Source organism: Chlorocebus sabaeus, chromosome 13 (assembly GCF_047675955.1).
Source record: "Chlorocebus sabaeus isolate Y175 chromosome 13, mChlSab1.0.hap1, whole genome shotgun sequence".
NCBI lineage: Eukaryota > Metazoa > Chordata > Mammalia > Primates > Cercopithecidae > Chlorocebus > Chlorocebus sabaeus.
This window is the reverse complement of record NC_132916.1, coordinates 817,920-842,270: the sequence shown is the minus strand read 5'-3', so window position 1 is coordinate 842,270 and position 24,351 is coordinate 817,920. Positions and strand designations below refer to the sequence as shown.

Below are 24,351 nucleotides of genomic sequence, written 5' to 3'. Positions count from 1 at the left end.
TAAACTTATTTATCATATTTTTTTCTTGTGCTGTGGTTGTGTCCTGGGTTCATTCGCTAAAATGCTGTTCACTTTAGACCAGGAAAAAAAAATAACCTACCAGACTCTGTTTCAATTCATGACAAAATATTTTCAAAAGAGTGACTTTGTAAAAATATGTTCCAATGGCAAATTGATTCATTGTGACTGGATCACTTCTTCCAAAGACTTCTTGTCTTTATTTTGTTCCATGCCTACTTTTTAGCCATAATACAACAGAATCAAATATTGGCCACTGGGAAAAAAATATTCAAAGAAAGAAAGAATGTGAACAGAACTTGTGACCATGAACATTCAATGTTTTACCACAAAGATTTCTAAAACAGAAGCGTGTAAAAGGATATTAAAAGTCAATTTCCTCAATGAGGCTTTGCAGAAAATGGGGAAACTAGAGAAAAAAAATGAAAGGACATTCTACGGGTGATTTTAGATGTTACTATGCTTTACGGAAAAAAAGTACTTTACCTTTTAAAGAATCACAAAGAAGTATTAGAAACCAAAACTCTGGAATGTTTCCAAATTTAGTTGAACCTCTATGTTGTTATGTCTATAGAGCTAGGCATGAAGTTGATGATTTTTTAAAAATCTGTGCCTTGTGTAATAAAATACCCAATGAATACTTAATGCTCATAGGAAAACATGTTAGACCTTGTGAAAGGAAAATCAACCTTGGGGACCCAAAATCACTAAGCTAAAGGGAAAAGTCAAGCTGGGGCTGCTGAGGGCAAACCCACCTCCCATTCTGTCCAAAGTCACCCGTCTGCTCACCAAGAGAAATGTGTATCTGAGTGTCTCATCGGGAGAGGGTAACCGGCAACTCAAAAGAATGAAACTATTTGTGTCTTACCTACCTATGACCTGGAAGCTCCCTGTCTGGCCTTCTCTTCAAGTTGTCTCACCTTCCTGGACTGAACCAAGGTACATCTTTCACATATTGATCGATGTCTCACGTCTCCCTAAAGTGTGTAAAACCAAGCTGGGCCCCGACCACCTTGGGCCCGTGTTGTCGGGACCTCCTGCAGAGGCATCAGGGGCGCATCCTCAAACTTGGCAAAATAAACTTTCTAAAAAATCTGAGACCTGTCTCAGACTTTCACGGTTCACACCTGTAATGTAGGATGTCAATGTTTATAAAACAGATATTATTCTATCTACTATTAAAATATGCTGCCAATTAACCTTAGACGTTCTCAACAAAATAAAAAATGTTGATGAGGTACAAATAATATATTTAAACTTAAATAATGTTGCAAGTTTTAATATGCCTACTTTTCAATTTTTCAATACCATTTTTACTACTTTAACACTGTAAGAAAAATGAGTAATGAAAGCATGAATAAAAGTGTTTACAGGGAGTGCACGTTTCCTCCAGCCTTCACCCATCCCCAGCTTTCATCCCAACTGTCCTGAGGTGGTTCTAAGCATTGCTCCTTTCTCGGTACCAAGATCTCCCCGCTGAAGCAAACCCAAATCTTACCATATGTTATGACACGCTGTGATGATGAGCAACCAAAGCCTCGAGGAAGGGATGCTTTTGTAAAACAAGACTTGCAGGATATAACGTGTGAAGTAAAGCCCATGGCAGAACTCCCTCTTTAGCACCCAGGGAGCAGACAGGAAGCTTTTGCCTCACCTTCCTCACTGGCCCACAGCCACGTCTCCCCAGGTCAGTCTTGAGGACAATGAAACTCTGGTCTTCACTGTGGACACACTACCAGGTGCTCCAAAGCCATGGCCTCTTCTCTGGTGGGTCCTGAGGAGAACAAATCTCTGGTTCTAATCCTAACCCCAATCCTGTCTCTAGACTTTGACCCTGACCCTAAACCCTGATCCCTACCCTGGTCCCTAATTCTGACCCTGACTTTGACCCTGACTCTGATCTTGACCCTGACCATGACCCCACCTCTAACCATACTTCTGGCCCTGACTCTGACCCAGACCCTAATCCTAACACTAACCCTACTATTATCTTTACAATCTATCTCTAATCTTACCCCTTACTGCTAAATAGCTGTACTCAAAAGCACTTTTAAAATTATTTAATTTCTTTTCCAAGAATTCTTTAAGGACATCCTAAAGGAGATGTCATTATGTATTTTGCAGTCCCTCTGAGTGGTATGGCTTCAGATAGGAAGTTCTAATACTTTACAAGACATAAAAAGTTTGGAGAGTAACAGCACAGGGTTTGTCAGGGATGCATGTTGGCATTCACAATAGTCATTGATGCTGTTCTCCAAATATTTTCATTTCAGTTTTTATGAATGCATTCTGACCATTCCAACCCACCTGCTTAAATTTTTGCATGACCATATAGCTTTTTTTTTTTTTTTTTTTTTTTTTTTTTTTTTTTTTTTTTGGCCAATGGAGGTGAGAAGAAATAACGTGTGACTTTTTCAGCAGAAATCTCTAATAACAGAGTTCTATTCAACATGCTCTTTTCTCTTTTCTATAGCAACAATTTTAGCAATATTAATAGCTTCAAAAACTAACTTAGCTATTAGGTTTTTTAAAATGTCTTTTGTCTTCCAGTTTGTAAGCCACACTGATCAGGACTACAGAGTTGAATTATTAGAAGTGATAAAAGAAAGATAATGCTTATCTTTTGAAAACATGAATTGCCTGTTTAATGGGCACAAACAAGTTTTGTTCTATTCATCAGGTGATAAACAAAACTCTACACAAAAAGTGAGGGTCAGGGAATGCAGAGAACACACAACTGACTTCATGGCAGGAAGATTCTTAGTACTAATTCAATGTTACTCCTTATTAGCCGCAAAATATAATTGTATTTGAAATTTTTATTGTGGACACTAACCATCATTATGGACACAGGATGGCCATTAACCAATGAGAAAAGATGGTGGTTTTATCTACCTTTGGTCTTTGATGATGGTGACGTAAAGATGGGGTTTTGGTGTGGATGTCCTTTCTGTTTGTTAGTTTTCCTTCTAACAGTCAGGATCCTCAGCTGCAGGTCTGTTGGAGTTTGCTGGAGGTCCACTCCAGACCCTGTTTGCCTGGGTATCAGCCACGGAGGCTGCAGAATGGTGAATATTTCTGAACAGCAAGTGTTGCTGCCTGGTTATCCCTCCTGAAGTTTCATCTCAGAGGGGCACCTGGCTGTGTGAGGAATCAGTCGGCCCCTACTGGGGGGTGCCTCCCAGTTAGGCTACTCGGAGGTCAGGGACGCACTCGAGGAAGCAGTCTGTCCGTTCTCAGATCTCAAACTCCGTGCTGGGAGAACCACTACTCTCTTCAAAGCTGTCAGACAGGGACATTTAAATCTGCAGAGGTTTGTGCACACTTTTGTTTGGCTATGCTCTGTCCCCAGAGTTGGAGTCTACAGAGGCAGACAGGCCTCCTTGAGCTGCGGTGGGCTCTACCCTGTTAGAGCTTCCTGGTCACTTTGTTTATCTGCTCAAGCCTCAGCAATGGTGGGCACCCCTCCCCCAGCCTCACTGCTGCCTTGCAGTTAGATCTCAGACTGCTGTGCTAGCAATGAGCGAAGCTCCGTGGGCATGCAATCCTCCAAGATAGGTGCGGGATATAATCTCCTAGTGTGCAGTTTGCTAAGATCCTTGGAAAAGCACAGTATTAGGGTGGGAGTGACCCGAATCTCCAGGTGTTGTGTGTCAGGGCTTCCCTTGGCTAGCACAGGGAATTCCCTTACCCCTTGCACTACCTGGGTGAGGCAACACGTCACCCTGCTTTGGCTTTTGCTCGGTGGGCTGCACCCACTGTCCAGCACCCACTGTCAAATGCGCCCCAGCGAGATGAACCCGGTACCTCAGTTGGAAATGCAGAAATCACTCATCTTCTGTGTCACTCACGCTGGGAGTTGTGGCCTGGAGCTGTTCCTAATCGGCCATATTGAAACCGCCCAGCTTTAGCTTCTTTCCAGGTAATGCTGCATCTGCATTTGAGACCAGAGGCATTAACATGGGTTAAATTGTGAAACTGTTTAGCATTAGATATGGCAGTAGCAACTAGGTGATCAGCCATTTGATTCCCTGCAGTCGAAGGTCCTAGAACCCGAACCCGAACCATAACCTGAATCCGAACCCAAACCCGAACGCTAACCAGAACTCTAGCCCTAGCCCTAACCCAAACCCGAACCTGAACCCAAACCCTAACCCGAACCCTAACCCAAACCCAAACATGAACCCTAACCCTAATGCTTAACCCTAATCCTAACTCTAACCCCTAACCCTAACCCTAGCCCCTAACTGTAACCCTAACCCTCACCGTAACCCTCACCCTCACCCTAACCCTCACCCGCACACTCACCCCTAACCCTCAACCTCACCATCACCCTAACCATCACCCTAGTCCTTGCGCTCGCCTCGCCCTGACCCTGACCCTCGCCCTGACCCTAACCCTCACCAAGACCCTCACCCTCACCCTAGCCATTACCCTGACCATAACCTGAGCCCCAGCCGTTACCCTGACCCTGACCCAAGCCCCAGCCATTACCCTGACCCTGACCCTGACCCGAGCCCCAGCCATAACCCTGACCCTGACCCAAGCCCCAGCCCTAACCCTGACCCTGACCCTGACCCAAGCTCTAACCATAACCCTGACCAGAGCCCTAGCCATAACCCTAAACTGTAACCTTGACCCTAACCCGAGTCATAACCCTAAACCCTAATCATAACCCTAATCCCAACTCCAACCCTAAACCGTAACCCTGGCCCTATCTCTAGCTCTAGCTGTAACCCTAAATTGTAACCCTGACCATAACCCTAGCCCTAGTCATAACCCTAAACCCTAACCATAACCCTAATCCCAACTCCAACCCTAATCCTAACCCCAAATCTAACCCTAACCCCAATCGTAACCCCAACCCCTAACTGTAACCACTAACCCTGATAGCAACCCTAACCATATGCTAGTGGCTACATTTGTGTTGATTATGTCAGTGTTCATTATTGTGAGCACTGTATTGGGTTGCAGCTTGCATGGGGAGTGAGGATTTATAACATTTTCGTTTTTAGGTAGTGTGCCAGCATTACAGATGTTTGGTACATGAGTACTGCAGGTGTTGCATTCGTATTTCAGATGGCATGACTGCATTATGAAGAATGCCTTTGTGTTCTGAGGCTGCAGTATGGACCTCGCACTGCAGCCATCTCGCCTTGGGTGGGGAGAACCTCAGTGCATAGGATTTAGAGGGTCTTTTGGTTTCCAGTTTTCCACACCGAGCCTTTCAAACTAGTCTGTGACCCTCAAGATTCAGGGCTGCAAACAGGAAGGATTTCACTCACCGTGGATTTGGTCCTGAGTTGTCCCAAAGCGAGATAGTGCCCCCAAGGTCTGTGCTGAGGAGAAAGCAGCCCTGCCCTTACAGTGTCCTCTGCGTCTGTGCTGGGGAGAACACTGCCTTGCCTTTGCAGTGCCCCCGGGTCTGTTCTGAGCAGAATGCAGCTCTGCCCTCGAGGTAACCCCTGGGTCTGTGCTGCACAGAACGCAGCTCTGCCCTCACAGTGCCCCCCAGTCTGTGGTGAGCAGAATGCAGCTCCACCTTCGTGGTGCCCTCTGGGTCTGTGCTGAGAAGAATGTAGTTCCGTCCTCACATAGGCTATGCACGGCTCTGGGAGGCAGGCAGGTGGCAGAACCTCAGGAATCTGAAAAGGCTAACTCGGGCACCCCCTGCTGGCAGCCGAGCACTGCAGGGCCTGCTTGCTCATGGTGCTGTGCCCATGTGCCACCTGTTGGTGACTAAGACAACTGCAGGACCCTCTTGCTCACAGTGTAGTGGCAGCACGCCCCCTGCTGGCAACGAGGGCACAGCATGGTCCTCTTTCTCATGGTGTGGTGGGCACAGCATGGTCCTCTTTCTCATGGTGTGGTGTCCGTGCACCCCCCTGCTGGCAGCTGGGGACACTGCCTGGCCCTGTTGCTTGCCGTGTAGTGGTGGCACGCCACCTGTAGGCATCTGGGGGACTATGCAGGACCCTCTTGCTCCAGGTGTGAGGCTGGTGCCCCCTACTAACCTCTTTCTGCACCACTTAAAGTCGGAGCACCAGTAATTCAGTGCCATCAGTTTGGGAAATTCAAACTCAAAAGGAGCTATCGCTGGAGACAGCTGATGTCCCAGTTCTTGTCTAACTTGGAAGAAAGATTTTCACCAGGAGGCAGTACAAAGATGACTTCATTGAAAATAAATACAGTGTAAACAGCTTATTGTAGAAAAAAATAGGTAGGACCCAAGGGAGGAGTGGGCTGCTTGTGCAGGAAAACAGGCCAAGTGTCCTGTGCAGGAAATTTTAATTTGGGTTTCTTCACATTCATGCCTCTGTCTCAAGTCTCCACCTGTTTTCTTTGTCTGGTTTTCCTGCTCCTGCCTTAGATCCCTAACTTTCCCCACTTGGGCTTGTGGGACCCCCTCACTGTTGGTTGGGGCACATGTGCAGTCATCAAACCAAATCCACTCTGGGACTGGGCTCCTTCCTGCCATCTCAGGAAGGTTTCATGGTGGTCACGTCTGTACCTACTGCACCTGCCTATCTCTTTTGAATGTCCTCTGCCTTAATCTGTACTTATGGTGCCAAGTTTCTCTTAAGAATGTTCCCTTTGTCCTACTTATCAGCATGTAGCCAGCAATATTCTTTTTTTTTTTTTTTTTTTTTTTTGAGATGGAGCCTTGCTCTGTCACCCAGGCTGGAGTGCAGTGGTGCAATCTCAGCTCACTGCAAGCTCCATCTCCTGGGTTCACACCATTCTCCTGCCTCAGCCTCCCGAGTAGCTGGGACTATGGGTGCCCGCCACCACGTCCGGCTAATTTTTTGTATTTTTAGTAGAGACGTGGTTTCACCGTGTTATCCAGGATGGACTCAATCTCCTGACCTCGTGATCCACCTGCCTCTCGGCCTCCCAAAGTGCTGGGATTACAGTCAAGAGCGACTGCACCTGGCCTACAATTTCTGGAAGAAAACATAGAAGAAAAGCTATGCGTCTTTGGGTTTGGTAATGAATCTTAACAAATGACACAAAAAGTCGATACACATAGAAGAAATAATAATGTGGATTTTTTAATATTAAAAGTTTACACTCTGGAAAAGATCTTATTAAGAGAATAAAAAAAACAAGCCACATATTGAAAGACAATATTTGCAAAATACAAATCTGAGAATTTGTATTCAAAATATGCAAAAAAATACCCTTAAAACTAAACAATAAGTTAAACAGCCCAATTAAAAATGCACACAGATCTGAACAGACACCTCACCAAAGAAGATCTACAGATGGCAAGTAAACGTACAAAAAGATGCTCAACATAGTAGAGAACTGAAAACCACAATGAGATAGCACAGCTGGTATATATCTGTTAGAATTGCTAAACTCTAAAAAAATGACAAATTGCTGGAGGAAAGACAAGAACTCTTCATTGCTGGTGGAACACAGTGTAGAAGACCATAATATGCCACCTCAAAATATAATGGTAGGAATCCAGAATATGCCAACCCAAAATATGTCTCTTTGGCTTAAGAATTATTCCATGATGATTATTTTGAAAAAATGCTATGAAAGAAGTTCTGAAAACAGAGTAGAAGTTACTCTTCTGTAAGGAAAATTTACATCTATAAAGGAAATCCCCATTTAAAAGCTACCTATCTCTCTTTCCACCAAGAAGAGAAGGATAACTAAATCACTGAAGAGTCTTATCAATGGAGACTGCACGCACTTAAGTCTGTATATCAAACTTTACCTACTGTCCTTTTGCTGGTTACCTTCCCATTACTGCACCTCAAATCTTCTTTAAGTTGAAGATAGTATTTACACTTGAACTGAAAACCAATTGTTGGAGATTTACTCATTTTTCCCTGAGTGTCTCCCATGTATCCATAAGGTATACATGTTTTCAGACTTTTCCACATTTTTCTCATTTTAATCTGTCATTTGTTACAGAGGGTCCCATCTAAGAATTCTGAAAACAGAGAGAGAAAATTATTTTTCTTCCCCTATTACAAGTGGGGCAGTTTTTCCCAAAGCTCAACAAGTCTCACCTTACAATCCAAAAATCACATTCCTAAATACTTTAGCAAATACTTTGTTATATCCAAACAAAAGGTACCATGCAATTATGTACAGAAACCCTATCCATAATGACCAAAGGGAAAAAAAGGAATCAGAAAGTCTTACAATAGATGACTGTGTGGGAACCCACTCAGACATCAAAAATTGTTATAAAGATTATTGGAATGAAAACATTTGAGATACTGAGGATAAAGGAACAAATCTTACCAGAACTTACTTTATCAAATTAGAGCAGAGCTCCCAAAAAATACAGCTGCCATTAACATCATCCAAAGAGTTTCTTGCAAATTCAGCTGACATGAAGACAGCCTGATCATTCCCATTAGCATTGATAAATGAAAATGAAATCCTAACCTCCCAACTGACTGAACAGATCCATGGTTCAATTATCTCCCCCCAGGTCCCTCCCATGACACGTGGGGATTATAGGAACTACAATTAGAGATGAGATTTGGGTTGAGACACGACCAAACCATATCATTCCACCCTGGCCCCTCCCAAATGTCATGTGCTCACATTTCAAAACAGAATCATACCCTTCCAACAGTCCCCCAAAGTCTTAACTCATTACAGCATTAACTCAAAAATTCAAGCCCAAAGTCTTGTCTGAGACAAGGCAAGTCCCTTCTGCCTATGAGCCTGTAAAATCAAAAGCAACTTAGTTACTACTTAGATAAAATGGTGGTACAGGCATTGGATAAATACACACATTCCAAATTGGAGAAATTGGCCAAAAAAAGGAGCTACAGGCCCCATGCAAGTCTCAAATCCAATAGGGCAGTCTTTAAGCTCAAAGGTCCAAAATGATGTCCTTTGACTCCATGTGTCACATCCAGGTCATGTTGATGCAAGAGGTGGGCTCCCATGGCCTTAGGCAGTTCTGCCCCTGTGACTTTGCAGGGTACAGCTCCTCTCCCAATTGCTTTCATGGGCTAGCATTGAGTGTCTGTGGCTTTCCCAGGCACACAGTGCAAGCTGTCAGTGGATCTACCATCCTGGGGTCTGGAGGACAGTGGCCCTCTCCTCACAGCTCCATTAGGCAGTACCCCAGTGGGGACTCTATGTGGGGGCTCCAACCTGACATTTCCCTTCCACACTGCCATAGCAGAGGTTCTCCATGAGGGCTCTGGCCCAGCAGCAGACTTCTGCCTGGACATCCAGGCCTTTCCCTACATCCCCTGAAATCTAGGCAGAGGTTCCCAAACCTCAATTCTTGACTTCTGCACACTTACAGGCCCAATACCACGTGGAAGCTGCCAAGGCTTGGGGATTGCACTATCTGAAGCAACTACTTGAGCTGTATGTTGGCCCTTTTTACACATGGCTGGAGTGGCTGGGACACAGGGCACCAAGTGCCAAGGCTGTACACAGCAGGATGGCCCTGGCCCTGGCCCAGGAAACCACTTTTCTCTCCTAGGCCTCTAGGCCTATGATGGGAGAAGCTTGCTGTGAAGACCTGTGACATGATCTGGAGACATTTTCCCCATTGTTTTGGTGATTAATATTCAGCTACTTATTACTTATGCAAATTTCTGCAGCAGGCTTGAATTTTTCCCAGAAAACAGGGTTTTCTTTTTTATCACATCATCAGGCTGCAAATTTCCCAAACTTTTATGCTCTGCCTCCTCTTGAATGCTTTGCCACCGGATACCCTAAATCATCTGTCAAGTTCAGAGTTCCACAGATTTCTAGGGCAGGGACAAAATGCCCCCAGTCTCTTTGCATAGGAAGAGTGACTTTTACTCCAATTCCCAACAATTTCTTCATCTCCATCTGAGACAACCTCTACCTGGACTTTATTGTCCATATCACTGTCCGCATTTTGGTTAAAGCTATTCAACAAATCTCTAGGAAGTTCCAAATTTTCCCACATCTTCCTGTCTTCTGAGCTCTCCAAGTCTCTAGAAAGTTCCAAACTTTCCCACATTTCTATAACTTCTTTTGAGCCCTCCAAACTGTTCCAGCTTCTGCCTGTTACCCAGTTCCAAAGTTACTTCTACATTTTGGGGTATCCTTATAACAGCACCCCACTCTCTGTGGTACCAATTTACTGTATTAGTTTGTATTGGGCTGCTATGAGGACATGCCCAAGACTGGGTAACTTATAAAGAAAAAAGGTTTAATTGACTCATAGTTCTGCAAGGCTTGGGAGGCCTCAGGAAACTTACAATCATGATGGAAGGGTAAGCAAACATGTCCTTCACATGGCAGCATAAAGGAGAACTGCATAGGGAAGTTGGGGGAAAGCCCCTTATAAAACCATCAAATTGCATGAGAACTCACTCATGATCCCAAGAACATCATGGAGTTAACCACCCCCATGATTCAATTACCTCCCACTCTGTCCCTCCCACAACACATGGGGATTATGTGGACAATTCAAGATGAGACTTGCATGGGGATACAGCCAAAAAATATCAGGAGACATCAAAATTAAATGCGGCCAGGCGTGGTGGCTCAAGCCTGTAATCCCAGCACTTTGGGAGGCCAAGACGGGCAGATCACGAGGTCAGGAGATCGAGACCATCCTGGCTAACAGGGTGAAACCCTGTCTCTACTAAAAAATACAAAAAGCTAGCCGGGCGAGGTGGCGGGCACCTGTAGTCTCAGCTACTCGGGAGGCTGAGGCAGGAGAATGGCGTGAACCCGGGAGGCAGAGCTTGCAGTGAGCTGAGATCCCGCCACTGCACTCCAGCCTGGGTGACAGAGCGAGACTCCGTCTCAAAAAAAAAAAAAAAAAAATTAAATGCAATGTGTTATCCTGTATGGGATCTTGGAACATTAAGTTAAAAAGGACATTAGTTAAAACTAAGGAAATCTGAATAAAGTATGAACTTCAGTTAATAATAATGTATTAGTAATGGCTTATTAATTATAACAAATATACTATATTAATATTAGATGTTAATAATAAAGAAAAATGGCTATGGTGTATATGGGAACTCTGGGTGCAATCTTCGCTTTTTTTTTTTTTTTTTTTTTTGAAATCTAAAACTTTTCTTTTCTTTTCTTTTTTTTGAGACAAAATCTCTCTCTATCACCCAGGCTGGAGTGTAGTGGCATGATCTCAGCTCACTGCAATCTCTGCCTCCCAGGTTCAAGTGATTCCCCTTCCTCAGCCTCCCAAGTAGCTGGCATTACAGGTGTGCACCACCATGCCTGGCTGATTTTTGTATTTGTAGTAGAGATGGGGTTTCACCATGTTGTCCAGGCTAGTCTTGAACTTCTGAAGTTCAGTGATCTGCCTGTCTCAGCCTACTAAAACTTTCCTAAAATAAAATTTTATTGTAAAAAAGGGATCATAGAAGAATATTATGAGTAATTGTATGCTAACAAATTGGATAACCTAGATGAAATAGGCTCATTCCTAGAAAAAGACACAAACTACTAAAACTGACTCAAAAAGTAGAAAATCTGAATAAATGTATAACAAGAGATTGAATTAGTAATTTTAAAATTCTCACGAAGAAAAGTCCAGACTCAGATGGTTTCACTGATGAATTCTACAAAGTGTTCACAGAATCAAAATCAAACATTTACAAATTTTTCCAAATAATAAGAGGGAATGCTTCCCAATTTATCCTATGGGGTCAGTTTTCACCTGATATCAAAATCAGAAAAGGACATCACAGAGAAAGAAAACTACAGTACAATATCTGTTATGAATAGAGACACAAAAATTCTCAAGAAAATATTAGCAAACCAAATCTAGCAACATATAAAAAGGACCACACACCATGACCAGGGAGATTTATCACAGGAATTCAAGGTTGGTTTAACATTCCAAAATCAGTCAATGTAATAAACAATATTAAATGGACAAAAGCCATATGATCATGTCAATAGATACAAAAAGAGTATTTGACAAAATATAACACCCTTTATGATGAAAAACACTCAACAAACTAGGAATAGAAAGAGACTTCCTCATCCTACGTAGAGAACATCTATGAAAACTCACAGTTAACATCATACTTAATGGTTAAAGACAATGATTTACCCCAAGATCAACAAGAAAACAAGAATGTCTATTTTCACATCATCTATTTAACACTGTACTATAGTTTCGACCCAGGACAGTTAGGCAAGAAAATAAAAGACATGAGATTGTAATGAAAGAAGTTAAAGTATCTCTATTCACAGATAATATGCACTTATATGTAGAAAATCCTAAGGAATTCATAAAAATACCTTATCAGAGTTAATAAATGAGTTCAGCATGGTTTTAGTATACAATACCCGCACACAAAAATAATTGTATTTCTAAACAGTAGCAATGAACAATCTAAAAGTTAAGAAAATTCCATTAACAACAGCATTACAAGTGATAAAATAGGAATAAACAAAATAAGTGAAAGATTTACACATTGAAAATTACAGAACATTGCTTAAAAAATAAAGAAGATCAAAATTAATGGAAAGACATTTCATCCTCATGGATTAGAAGACTTACTTTTTTCTTTTTTCTTTTTTTTCAAAATGAAGCATTTCTCTGTCATCCAGCCTGGAGTACAGTGGTGCAATCACAGATCACTGCAGCCTCAACCTCCTTGTCTCAAATGATCTTTCTGCATCAGCCTGTTGAGTCTGGAACTACAGGCATGCGCCACCACACCTGGCTAATTAAACAAAAAAAAAATTGTAGTGGTGGGGTCATTCCTATGTTACCCAGGCTGGTCTTGAACTCCTAGGTGTGAGCGATCCTCTTGTCTTGGCCTCCCAAAGTGTTGGGATTATAGGCAGGAGCCATGGCACCCAGCCAGAAAACTTAATATTGTTAAGACAATAATACTCCCCAAATCAATCTACAGATTCAATATGACCCCATCAGAATCTTAGCTGCATTTTCTGTAGTAATCAGCAACCTGATCCTAAATTGAAAGGACTCACTATACCCAAGATCTTGAAAATGAAAAACAGAGTTAGAGAACTAACACTTTCCAATTTCAAAACTTACACATAGTACTAACATATAGATGTATAAATGACCAGAGTAATAGAATTGAGAATCCAGAAAAAACCCTTATATTTGTCATCAATTTATTTATTCATTCATTTTTTGAGACAGGGTCTTGCTCTGTCACCTAGGCTAGAGTGCAGTGGCATGATCTTGGCTTACTGAAAGGTCCATCTCCTGGGCTCAAGCAATCCTCTCACCTCAGCCTCCCAAGTGGCTGGGACTACAGGTGCACACCACCACGTCTGGCCAATTTTTGTATTTTTTGTAGAGACAGGGCTTTGCCATATTGTCCAGGCTGGTCTCTAACTCCTGGACTCAAGCGATCCACCTGCCTCAGCCTCACAAAGTGCTGGGATTACAGGCATGGGCTACTGCACCTGGTAATCAATTTATTTTTGACAAGAATGTCAAGATAATTCAATGGGGAAAAAGTAGTCTTTTCAACAAATGGTGCTGGGACAACCGCATATCCACATGCAAAGCAATAAAGCTGGACTCCTACCTCATGCCATATATAAAAAGTAACTCACATTGGATTACAGACTAAATGTGAGCTAAACTTATAAAACTCTGAGACAAATACATATAATTAAATTTTCATTACTGGAGTTAGGCAATACTTTCTTAAATATGATTCCAAAAGCATAAACAACAGAAGAAAAAATAGATAAATTGGTCTTCATTAAACTTAAAAACCTTTGTACTTCAAAGGACACCATGAAGAAAGTGAAAGATTAATCTAGAATGACAGAAAATATTGGCAAATCAGATGTCTGATAAGGGACTTGGTCCAGGCATATTAAAAGAAAACTCTTAAAACTCAATAATAAAAGACAATCCCATTAAGAAGTGGGCAAATAATTTGAATAGACATTCTCCAAAGAAGATGACCAAAAAACACATGAAAAAATGCTCAACCTCCTTAGTCACTAGGGAAATGCAAATCAAAAGCATAGGGGTTACTTCTTCAGACTCACCAGAATGGCTGCAATAAAAAAGATAACATGTTGATAAGAACGTGTAAGAATCTTAACCTTCACACATTTTTGGTAGGAATGTAAAATGGTGCAAATGATTTTGTCAACAGTCTGGCAGTTCCTCAAAATGTTAAATGTAGAGTTACCATATGACCCAGCAATTGAAGGCTAACTAGAAGCCATGTTCAGAAACATGAAAACCCCAAGGATAGCACCAGCAGGCACTCAGTGGAGACTCTGCTTTTGCTCCAGGCAAACAGGATGTTCCAAGGGACCAAGGGAGGCCAGCATCTGCTGTAAGCACACAACCCATTTAGAAGATGAAGAGTTAAGAACTCCAGGAAGGCTCGTGCCTCATCGCTGCTGGGCCTTACAGAGGAGGCACAGGATATGAGGTTTGGTCCAACCCAGCTGGTAGGGCTGGCTTTTTCAGTTAAAATGGGCCCAACTGGGCTAGGTAAGGAGGACAGAGGGCAGGCACTCCGAACAGGGTTGAACTTGCCTTCCCTCACATGCCTGTCTCCACCCTGACCCCAAACTACGAAAGTCCTCAGTCCTTCTCTAATTCAGGAGCCAAAACTGTTTATGAATGGTATTTCTGGAGTCACAGGGCTCTGGCAACATAAATCTATTTTCATCATTCAACTTCTATACTAAAGGATAATTCATCATGATTACCATCATTATATCTTATATTCCATGTTAAAATATACTACAAACAAAGTTTTCTTGATACCTAAGAAGGTCTATCTAAACTTACCATATGTTTAAACAAATCAGAGCATGAATGATTCTAGAATGTATAAAACTCTTTCTGTCTAAAACAGAAATCCAAAATCCTTTTGGCTTGCCTGATTGCCTGGTTCTTGATTCAGTATGTTTTGGACAAACCTCCTGATCGTGTGAGGTTCTCTCACTGTCAGCACAAACAGGGCTCATGTTTGGTGTGTACTTCAAGGCTGAATATCTGTCTTCGTGCCCTGAATTAAATCATAAGCTTCCTGATTGAAAGTGACCTTCTAAGCCCCTGCACTGATGGCTCAGAGAGGGTGACGGACTTTCTCAAAGCCACAGAGAAACTGGATTCCAGGCTGGAAATAAAATCCTTATTTCCTGATGCTGACCCAGCGCTCCAACTGTGTATGCATTCTTCTTACCACTGAAAACATAGTCTCCTGCTGGTTTCATCTTAAACTCAGTTACTATTGACTTAAACACTTTAGGATGTCACGCTTCTGCTGATCAAGGTGCAGCTCTGGCTCAGAACCATCCCCAAAGGAACCGCCGCACCGTTGCTCAGTCTACACATGAAGTGGCCATCACCCGCATGTTGGACTTACGTTTGCATTTCCTTCACGAGCATCCAAAATAATGAAGAGGAGAATTTTAACAGTGTTTTCTTGTACCTAGGTCCTTTTACACTAGGGAGGACCCTTAGGGCCTGAACTCATGTGATGTTCTTCAACAAACCAAAGGGAGGGAAGCTCCTGGCCATTTCCATCACTCATGCAAAGGCCCATGCCATGTTGAAGCTCTCATAGCTACTTCGGCATGAGATGCACATATATTATTTTTAATCTTTAAGCACTTGGGAGATGTAGCGTCCCCTTTATAGAGGCAGACAACCGAATGCCCCATTCACGGTCATCCTGCTCACTCTCTGCCACAGTGCCTGACTCAGTTCCCTCCCAGCTATCCTCCCCCTTCAGGCTGGTTTTCACAAAAAAGCAAAATTAAACTTGAAGGGCAAATGTTTCTGACACTGCATTTCTATTGTCCTTTGTCATTTCTTCAAAATACTCGTGTTTTTTAAAATCATTCTTTTTCTCTTTTGCACCCAAATCAAGGTAGTGTTGCCTGAAGTGGTCAGAGAAGCTGGGGAAAGTAGCAAGTTTCAATGTAGATGCCCCCTCCCACATGCACAAGACATACAAAGAGGGAAGTCCAGGTCTACTGTGACACCCAAGGTGCTGCCAGAGGACAAGAAGATCAGAGCACACCTAGTCATCTCTGGGCTGCTCACAAGGGCCCCACACAAGGACGTCTAACTGTGCACATCACCCCACCAGAAAGAAAGCCACTCTAATGTGTTAGAAGACATTCTTCCAGGCTTCTTTAACATGTATGTTTTTAAAAAATTAGGATCGTACACTGTTATATTTTTCTTTATGGTTTGAATAGAGCTATATAACCACATACCTCAACATTCAAAAGGTATTTAGTGAAATCTCCGGCTACCCAGCCCACTCCCCAGAGGTAACCAATGACTTCAGCTTTTAATGTGCCCTTCCAGAGATTTCTTACGCATATGAAGGCAAACAAATGTGAATTGTCTCTATCTTCCCTCTTTTCTAAACAATGGTACACACTACCCACACTGGCCCACTTCATGCTTTTTTCATTTAATTGGAGTATTTTGAAAACAGTCTTTTGCTGGATGTTCATAGTTCTACTGGGGCAGTACCCCTGATTCACAGCTGCCCCTGAACTGGAGAAAGATTACGTCTCATAATTATAAGGTGCCCCCAGAGATGTGACAGGCTCCTGTCACACTGGCCAGCAAAGAACCAGGCTGAAGACCCAGGCATTAATTTATCAGTCAAAATTTGCTGAGGAACAGGGCACTTCCCAGACCCCAAGCAGCCATACATTTAAAAGTTTTAATTGTCATATTATGAGTGGCAGGAAACTGCTGTGGCTTACCACTGACTACAGGCACACAGCAGGCACTGGAATCTTCACTGAATTAATGAATTAAACCTGTTGACCAGTTTTTTGTTGTTGTTGTTTATTTGTTTTTTGGAGAAAGGGTCTTATTCTATTGCCCAGATTGCAGTGCAGCAGTACTCACTGCAGTCTCAACCTCCCATGTTCCAGCAATCCTCCCACCTCAGCCTCTCTAGTAGCTAGAACTATAAGCTCACAACCACCACACTCTATTTTTTTTTTTTTTTTTATAGACAGGGTCTCACCATGTAGCCAGTGCTGGTCTCAAATTCCTGGGTTCCAGTGATCCTCCTGCCTCAGTCTCCCAAATTGCTGGGATTACAGGAGTGGCCTGACTTGACCAGTTTTAAAATAAAACTCTAAAATTTTATTAAATTGATGTTGGCTGACAATGTCAGAAAACAGGAAGACAGTACAAGGTTTGAGCACAAAGTCATGAAATGTGTTCCATGCCCCTTATAAAGCAATGAGTCCCACCAGTCCGGCCATGTGGACATTGCATTTGCCATAATCTTCCCCCATCGGGAGCCAAATATCAGCATGCAGGTGAAGATGTTTTCAAACAACAGAAACAGGGAGGCAATGTTTCAAAGAATACTTGCACACGGTGACAAGAAGCAAGGCTGTTTTCTTGCAAAAGGCTTTGCTTCCAAATAACTCAAGAAGGAAGCACTGAATTGCTCTGACCAGCTCCCCCCTTCTTCTGGTCAGACTTGGGTGGGAGCCACCGGGTCACACACACTAGGTGGTGTTCCACACTAGCGACTGCATGGCAGGCACTGCGTCTGTTGCAGGCAGGTGGATTCTCCTAAGAGTCTGAGGACTTCCCACCCACTCCCCATCCCACATCCTTCCCTTCAGCAGAACAGACCTTAGAAAGAGAAGAATGTCTCAGAAATCCCATTCATGAGAGGGCAACCCCGGGAACCACCAGGCCACCAGGGCTTCAGAAAGGCCAGGAGGTTCACAGAAGTATCCTCTTGAGTGGCTGTGTCTCTATTTGAACTCACTTCTTCAAGCTAGGTAGAAACTTACTCATTGCATCCATATTTTCCTGTGCTGGGCTGAATAGTAAAAGAAAATGTGGTCTTCATTTTATCCCCAAGAGAGCTTGGTATACAGGAGATACTAAAAGCATTTACTAAATGACAGGTGACCAGCATGAGGCAGGCCCTACCTTTGTTCAAGGCCTCTGAGCACAGCAGGAAAAGGGCCCAACCCAGGGCTCAGGAAGTCGCATCCCACGGGGCAGAAGGCAGTGAGCAGTGAGACATGTTGGCCAGGCTAGTCTTGAACTCCTGACCTCGTGATCCATCCGCCTCGGCCCCTCAAAGTGCTGGGATTACAGGTGTGAGCTACCACGCCCAGCCAGAAGTGATATTTTAAAAGGGTTTAGGGGCTCAAGGAAGCCTTTACAATGTAGTAAATTTAAACACACACACACAAGAACACAACACCGAATCTGCAGTGAGGTCCCAATTAGGTCAGAAGTTACTTTGGCACAACACAGCACAGATGGGCAAGGCCTCTGGGCTAGGAATCCTGTCTAAGCCAGGAGCCACTCAGGCCAAAGAAGTCAGGACTTCTGGGCTGGGCCCAGGCAAGGTCGTTTCAGAAAGTTCTAGCTCCTGCTCCTCAAGGATATTCCTTGAACCAGAATCATTCCCTAGAGCCAGCTGGAGATGTTCTACACCAGACCCAGAGTCCAAATCTGCACTCTCACGAGATTCAGCATTCATGTGCACATTAAAGATTGAAAAACAGGGTCATAAACAGCCCAGTAAGCATCTCACTAGTCACAGCTATTGGCTGTTTTTCAGTGTTCATTCATTCAACAAAATGAATGCCAGAGAGGCCTGGGCCTGAATGGGTGTTGACTCCAAGGTGCTGAACAACTGACCTGTCTTCATGCGGCTGATGGTTTGCTCGAGTCAGAAGTTAAGACAGTAATCACACATGCAAATATGTAATTGCAAACTCTGAGAGACGCAAAAGAAGACTGGAAAACACAGGCCCTGATTTAAACTGAGTGTATAAGGAGTGGAAATAATCAGGTGAAGCATGAGGACAGAGAGCATTTCATCCTATGGCACAACCAAAGGAGCCTGGAGAGTCCCAGGAACGAGGAGGACGGTGTGGGCGGCCAGGTAAGCAGGAGCTTGTGTGTGTCTGAGATGCTCCAGGGAAACGCTGACACGGGAGTTGGCTCCAGGACGTGCTGGGGGCCTTCAGGTGTCTCCCACATTCCCCCACGCATCCAGGTGGGTCACAGGGTCACAGTATCACCATGTCAGAGGAAGAAGACCCTCAAGTCTCACTGTCAGGGTGGGGTCACATGTGCAGCTCTAAACCATTCACTGGCAGGGGCTGAGACTCACCTTAGACTGTCAGAGCTCCTGGCCTAGAGCAGGGTCTGTTGGGAGGGGATGGCGATGCTGGCCTACCATCCAAGCCCAGGGATATTCCAGCTGTAAAGGAGCTAACGCGTGTGTATGGCAAACATGAGCCGCCTCGGACCTTCAAGCCAGGGAGCACATGTGCACATCTGTGTCCTGTAGGAAACTAAGAAACACAGAAAGAACTCCATGTAGGAAAACAGAGTGCAATCGGTCTTAAAGGAAATACAGGCGGACATCCTAATGAGGAACCTGCGAGAGCGTGGGACTCGGCATTGTTTGCTATGGAATGACTTCCTGGGCTGGCACGTTGGGACCGTTTAAAATCGGGCCACACACCTATGAGTCAGATGAGGTGGAGCCTGGCACCCGCCCAGGTGCTGTCCACCCAAGATCCACAGTGATGATGGCCCAGCCGTTGGCACTCGCAGAACTGCCCAGACGAGCATCGTGTCAGACTGCCCAGGGTGATGGCTAAACCCACTGTACCTTGTGGTCCCCTCTGAGCAGAGATAGTCCCTGCAGAGGGCCTGCCACTGGTTCATGCATGTGTTCTCCACCGACGCACCCAGCCCTGCTAAATGTAGGAGTTGGGGAGGGGTAGAAGTGGAGGACACAGAGGTCTATGAACGTGGTCTCTGTCCAGAAGGGATTTATCGTACAGGAGAGAAGACAGAGTCTATGCCAAGCTTTGTGTGCATGCTCTCTTTAATCCTGATGGCAACTCTAGGGAGGTGACATTGTTCCCACTTTACAAATGAGGAGACTGAAACCTAGAGGGGTTTAATAACCTGCCCATAGTCACAAGGCTAGTAAATGAAGGAGCTGAGGCTGAATTCAAGAAGGCAATTTTGAAAAGACCTAAAGGGCTACAATGATGGGAGAGAGAATTCCAAATGGAAGGTCAGGTACAAGGGGTGCCCTTGGTGGGAAGGAACACCCCAGGTGGGAGGAGATGCCCCTCACGGAGGGAATGGACAAGGATGGCCCATCAGCAAGGGAGCAGGATGAACGGGCCAGGGCCACTCCAGAAACAAGTGAAGGCTCAGGAGACTCTAGTGCTGAGAAGTGGGGCCAGAGGAGGGGTACTAGGGGGTTGGCCTGGGCCCAAGTGTGTGAGGCATGAGCACAGGCTGTTCATCTGTCCCTGCCTTCACAAGACTTTCCTGAAAGGTTAATTCACTTAGGTAGATGCCTAGAACTCCAGCCTGTGGAAGAAAGTGGGGTCCCATTCCAATGTGAGCTCATGATACATGGAGGAATTAGGCAGTTCTCCATCCGAGCTGTGCTGCCCCCTGGGAGGGGCTGAGGGGATGCAGACTGGGTCACTGGAGTTGTACAAATACAGACAGAAAACACAGCAAAGTTGCAAAGAGCCAGGCTCTGAGTGGACACACCTGGGTTCCAATCCTCACCTGTATTGGCTGTGTAACTTTGGATAATTTATTTAACTTCTCTGATCCTGTTTCCCCTTTGTAAAATGGATAAAAACATTCATCCCAGAGTAGCAGTGCGAATCTAATATGAATACATGTTCTGTGCTCAACACAGGCCCTGAGTGAATAAGACCCCAGCCAATGGGAGCAATTCATACACTCAACTTGCTCACCAAGCTGTTTGTTCTCCCCCAGGCCTAGAGATGGGTTCAGCATCTCACAGCCATCCACAGGGATGGCTGCTGAGCCCTTCTCAAAAACCCAAAGTTGCAAGCACAGTAAAGGGTGACCTCTTGCATGTGTGGAATTATAATAGTGCAGAATAGTAAGCCTGTTTTGGGCTCACACTGTGGGCCTGAGCTGCTGGCAGATTCAGCCTTCCTGCAGCTGAACCACAAGCCCTAATCTCTGAGTAGAAGCCACTGCTCTCCTAGGCCTGTCCCTTTACTGCTGGTAGGTGGCTGTTTTCAGGGCATTTTTTAAAAATGAAAGAATCTTTTCATAATTCCATGAGCGAAAAGCTGTGTTGAGTGTGACCAGAGCCCACAGCTCTGAGTGGAGATAAAGAGTGGTAGGTTCTGCCCCCACCCCCCAAGCCACACAATTCAATCGGCCTCTGCTAGGTGACATCCACACCAGGGTCCATGGTGGGTGGGGTGGGTCACCAGGAGTACTCTGACCTCCACTACAGAAAGCCTACTGCAGGGCTGCTGACGGAAGTGGATGAGGTGGCCAGGCCTGCAGTCCTGGGCCTGTGCTCCCTGCATGTATTAGTCTGTTTTCACACTGCTGATAAACACATACCTGAGACTGGGAAGAAAAAGAGGTTTAATGGGACTTACATTTCCACATGGCTGGGGAGGCCTCAGAATCATGGTAGGAGTTGAAACGCACTTCCTACTTTGGTGGTGGTGGCAAGAGAAAATGAGGAAAATACAAAAGCAGAAACCCCTGATAAAACCATCAGATCTTGTGAGACTCATTCACTATAACGAGAACATAGTGGGGGAAACCGACCCCATGATTCAAATTATCTCCCACCAGATCTCTCCCACAACATGTGGAAATTCTGGGAGTATAATGTAAGATCAGACTTGGGTGGGGACACAGAGCCGAACCATATCATTTTACCCCTGGCCCCTCCAAATCTCATGTCCTCACATTTCAAAACCAATCACACTTTCCCAACAGTCCCCCAAAGTCTTAACTCATTTCAGCATTAACCCAAAAGTGCACAGTCTAAAGTCTCATCTGAGACAATGCAAGTCCCTATGAGCCTGTAAAATCAAAAGCAAGCTAGTCACTTCCTAGATACAATGGGGGTACAGGTATTGGGTAAATACAGCCATTCCAAATGGGAGAAACTGGACAAAACAAAGGGGTTACAGGGCCCATGCAAGTCTGAAATCCAGTGGGGCAGTCAAATATTAAGGCTCCAAAATGATCTCCTTTGACTCCAGGTCTCACATCCAGGTCATGCTGATGCAACAGATGGGTTCCCATGGTCTTGGGCAGCTCCGCCCCTGTGGTTTTGCAAGGTACAGCCTCCCTCCCAGCTGCTTTCACAGGCTGGCACTGAGGGTCTGTAGCTTTTCCAGGCGAACAGTGCAAGCTGTCGGTGGATCCACCATTCTGGGGTCTGGAGGACTTTGGCCCTCTTCTCACAGCTCCACTAAGCAGTGCTCCAGTAGGGACTCTGTGTGGGAGCTCCAACCCCACATTTCCCTGCAGCACTGCCCTAGCAGAGGTTCTCCACGAACATCCCGCCCCTGCACCAAACTTCTGACTGGACATTCAGGCATTTCCATACATCTTCTGAAATCTAGACAGAGGTTCCCAAACCCCAAGTCTTGACTTCTGTGCATTCGCTGGCTCAACACCACGTGGAAGCTGACAAGGCTTGGGGCTTGCACCCTCTGAAGCCACGGCCTGAGCTGTACATTGGTCCCTTTCAGCCATGGCTGGAGCAGCTGGGATGCAGGGTACCAAGTCACTAGGCTGCACACAGCTCAGGGACCCTGGGCCAGGCCAACAAAACCATTTTCTCTTAGGCCTCTGGGCCTACGATGGGAGGGGCTGCCGTGAAGCTCTCTGACATTCCCTGGAGACATTCTTCTATTGTCTTGGGGATTAACATTCGGCTCCTCATTACTCAAGCAAATTTCTGCAGTTGGCAAGAATTTCTCCTCAAAAATTGGGTTTTTATTTTCCATCACATTGTTAGGCTGCGAATTTTCCAAACTTTAATGCTCTGCTTCCTTTATAAAACTGAATGCCTTTAATGGCACCCAAGTCACCTCTTAAACGCTTTGCTGCTTAGAAATTTCTTCCGCCAGATACCCTAAATAATTTCTCTCAAGTTCAAAGTTCCACAAATCTCTAGGGCGGGGTAAAATGCTGCCAGTCTCTTTGCTAAAACATAACAAGAGTCACCTTTGCTACAGTTTCCAACAAGTTCCTCATCTCCATCTGAGACCATCTCAGCCTGGACCTTATTGTCCATATCACTATCAGACTTTTGGTCAAAGTTATTCAAAATGTCTCTAGGAAGTTCCAAACTTCCCCACATTTTCCTGTCTTCTTCTGAGCCCTCCAAACTTCCAATATCTGCCTGTTACCCAGTTCCAATGTCGCTTCCACAGTTTCAGGTATCTTTTCAGCAATGCCCCACTCTACTGGTACCTATTTACTGTATTAGTTCCTTTTCACACTGCTGATAAAGACATACTCCAGACTGGGAAGAAAAAGAGGTTTAATTGGACTTACAGCTCCACATGGCTGGGGAGGCCTCAGAATCACGGTGAGAGGTGAAAGGCACTTCTTACGTGGTGGCTGCAAGAGAGAATAAGGAAGATGCAAAAGTGGGAAACCCCTGATAAAACCATCAGATCTCATGAGGCTCATTCACTACCATGAGTACAGTGTGGGGGAACCACCCCCATGATTCAAATTATCTCCCACCGGGTCCCTCCCACAACATGCGGGAATTATGAGAGTACAATTCAAGATGAGATTTGGGTGAGGACACAGACAAACCATATCACTGCACCTGCCCCATCTCCACCAGACAGACCTGACACAGGGCCAAACACACCCACACCAGCATTCATGGGCAGGATCAGAGGCTCAGGCTGCTGAGAAGAGGGTCTAGGATGCATGAGGGCATTTAGGAAGCAGCTCATCCCTGAGTGGTGTCCCTCCTACAACCCATGGGGCCACATCCCTGGGGAACTGCTACCAGCTCGCAGTGCAGGACAGGTGAGTGTGGGCTCACAGGTAAACCCTTCTGAGGGGCAGACCTCCTTGCACACAGGGACCTGGGGCTGCTCATATGCTGAGGAGTGGAGTGAAGCCTCTTCAACAGTGAGACCATCAAGGGACAGACCTCCACACATGCAGGGACCCCAGCTGCTCACCTCCTGAGGAGTGGAGTGGGGCTACATCAACATACCATTTATCTCAATCACCTCTCTCTGATGTCTGCTGCTCCTGTCCATGCAGACACACAGTGTCACCTTCCAGGCAAACTATCCCACCTCTGGCAAAGAAGCATATTCATGCAAAGTTTTTAAACAAAACAAACCCACCTGAGGTGGTACAGGATTTAATACTCAGCACCAATCACTCGTGTGCCACCACATAGCCAGTTGACTGGCACCAGTGGGCCTCACACAGGACCTCATGCATATGCGTACCATCTATCCTATCTCAGAAGTCAAGGCAAAAAGAGAGATCTGACATCACAGAACTAACTGATTTGTAATCCAGCTTTTGACAAG

General features: G+C 44.8%; 1 long non-coding RNA gene across 7 annotated transcripts in view; it reads right to left on the bottom strand.

Annotated features, from left to right (window-relative positions):
• The window catches only part of LOC103240977 (uncharacterized), a 41,137-nt gene that overhangs the window by 7,122 nt on the left and 9,664 nt on the right, over positions 1-24,351 (bottom strand). For 2 of the 7 annotated variants that reach the window (XR_012094973.1, XR_012094970.1), the window contains exons 3-7: positions 23,339-23,404; positions 19,119-19,302; positions 12,530-12,695; positions 3,826-3,952; positions 1,673-1,792 (exon numbers count right to left, since the gene is read on the bottom strand). This is a non-coding gene — a long non-coding RNA (uncharacterized lncRNA). Of the gene's footprint in view, positions 1-100; positions 1,146-1,672; positions 1,793-2,913; positions 3,301-3,825; positions 3,953-12,529; positions 12,696-19,118; positions 19,303-23,338; positions 23,405-24,023; positions 24,111-24,351 lie in introns of all 7 variants that reach the window. The other 5 variants (XR_012094976.1, XR_012094975.1, XR_012094971.1 and 2 more) reach the window with 5 other exon arrangements.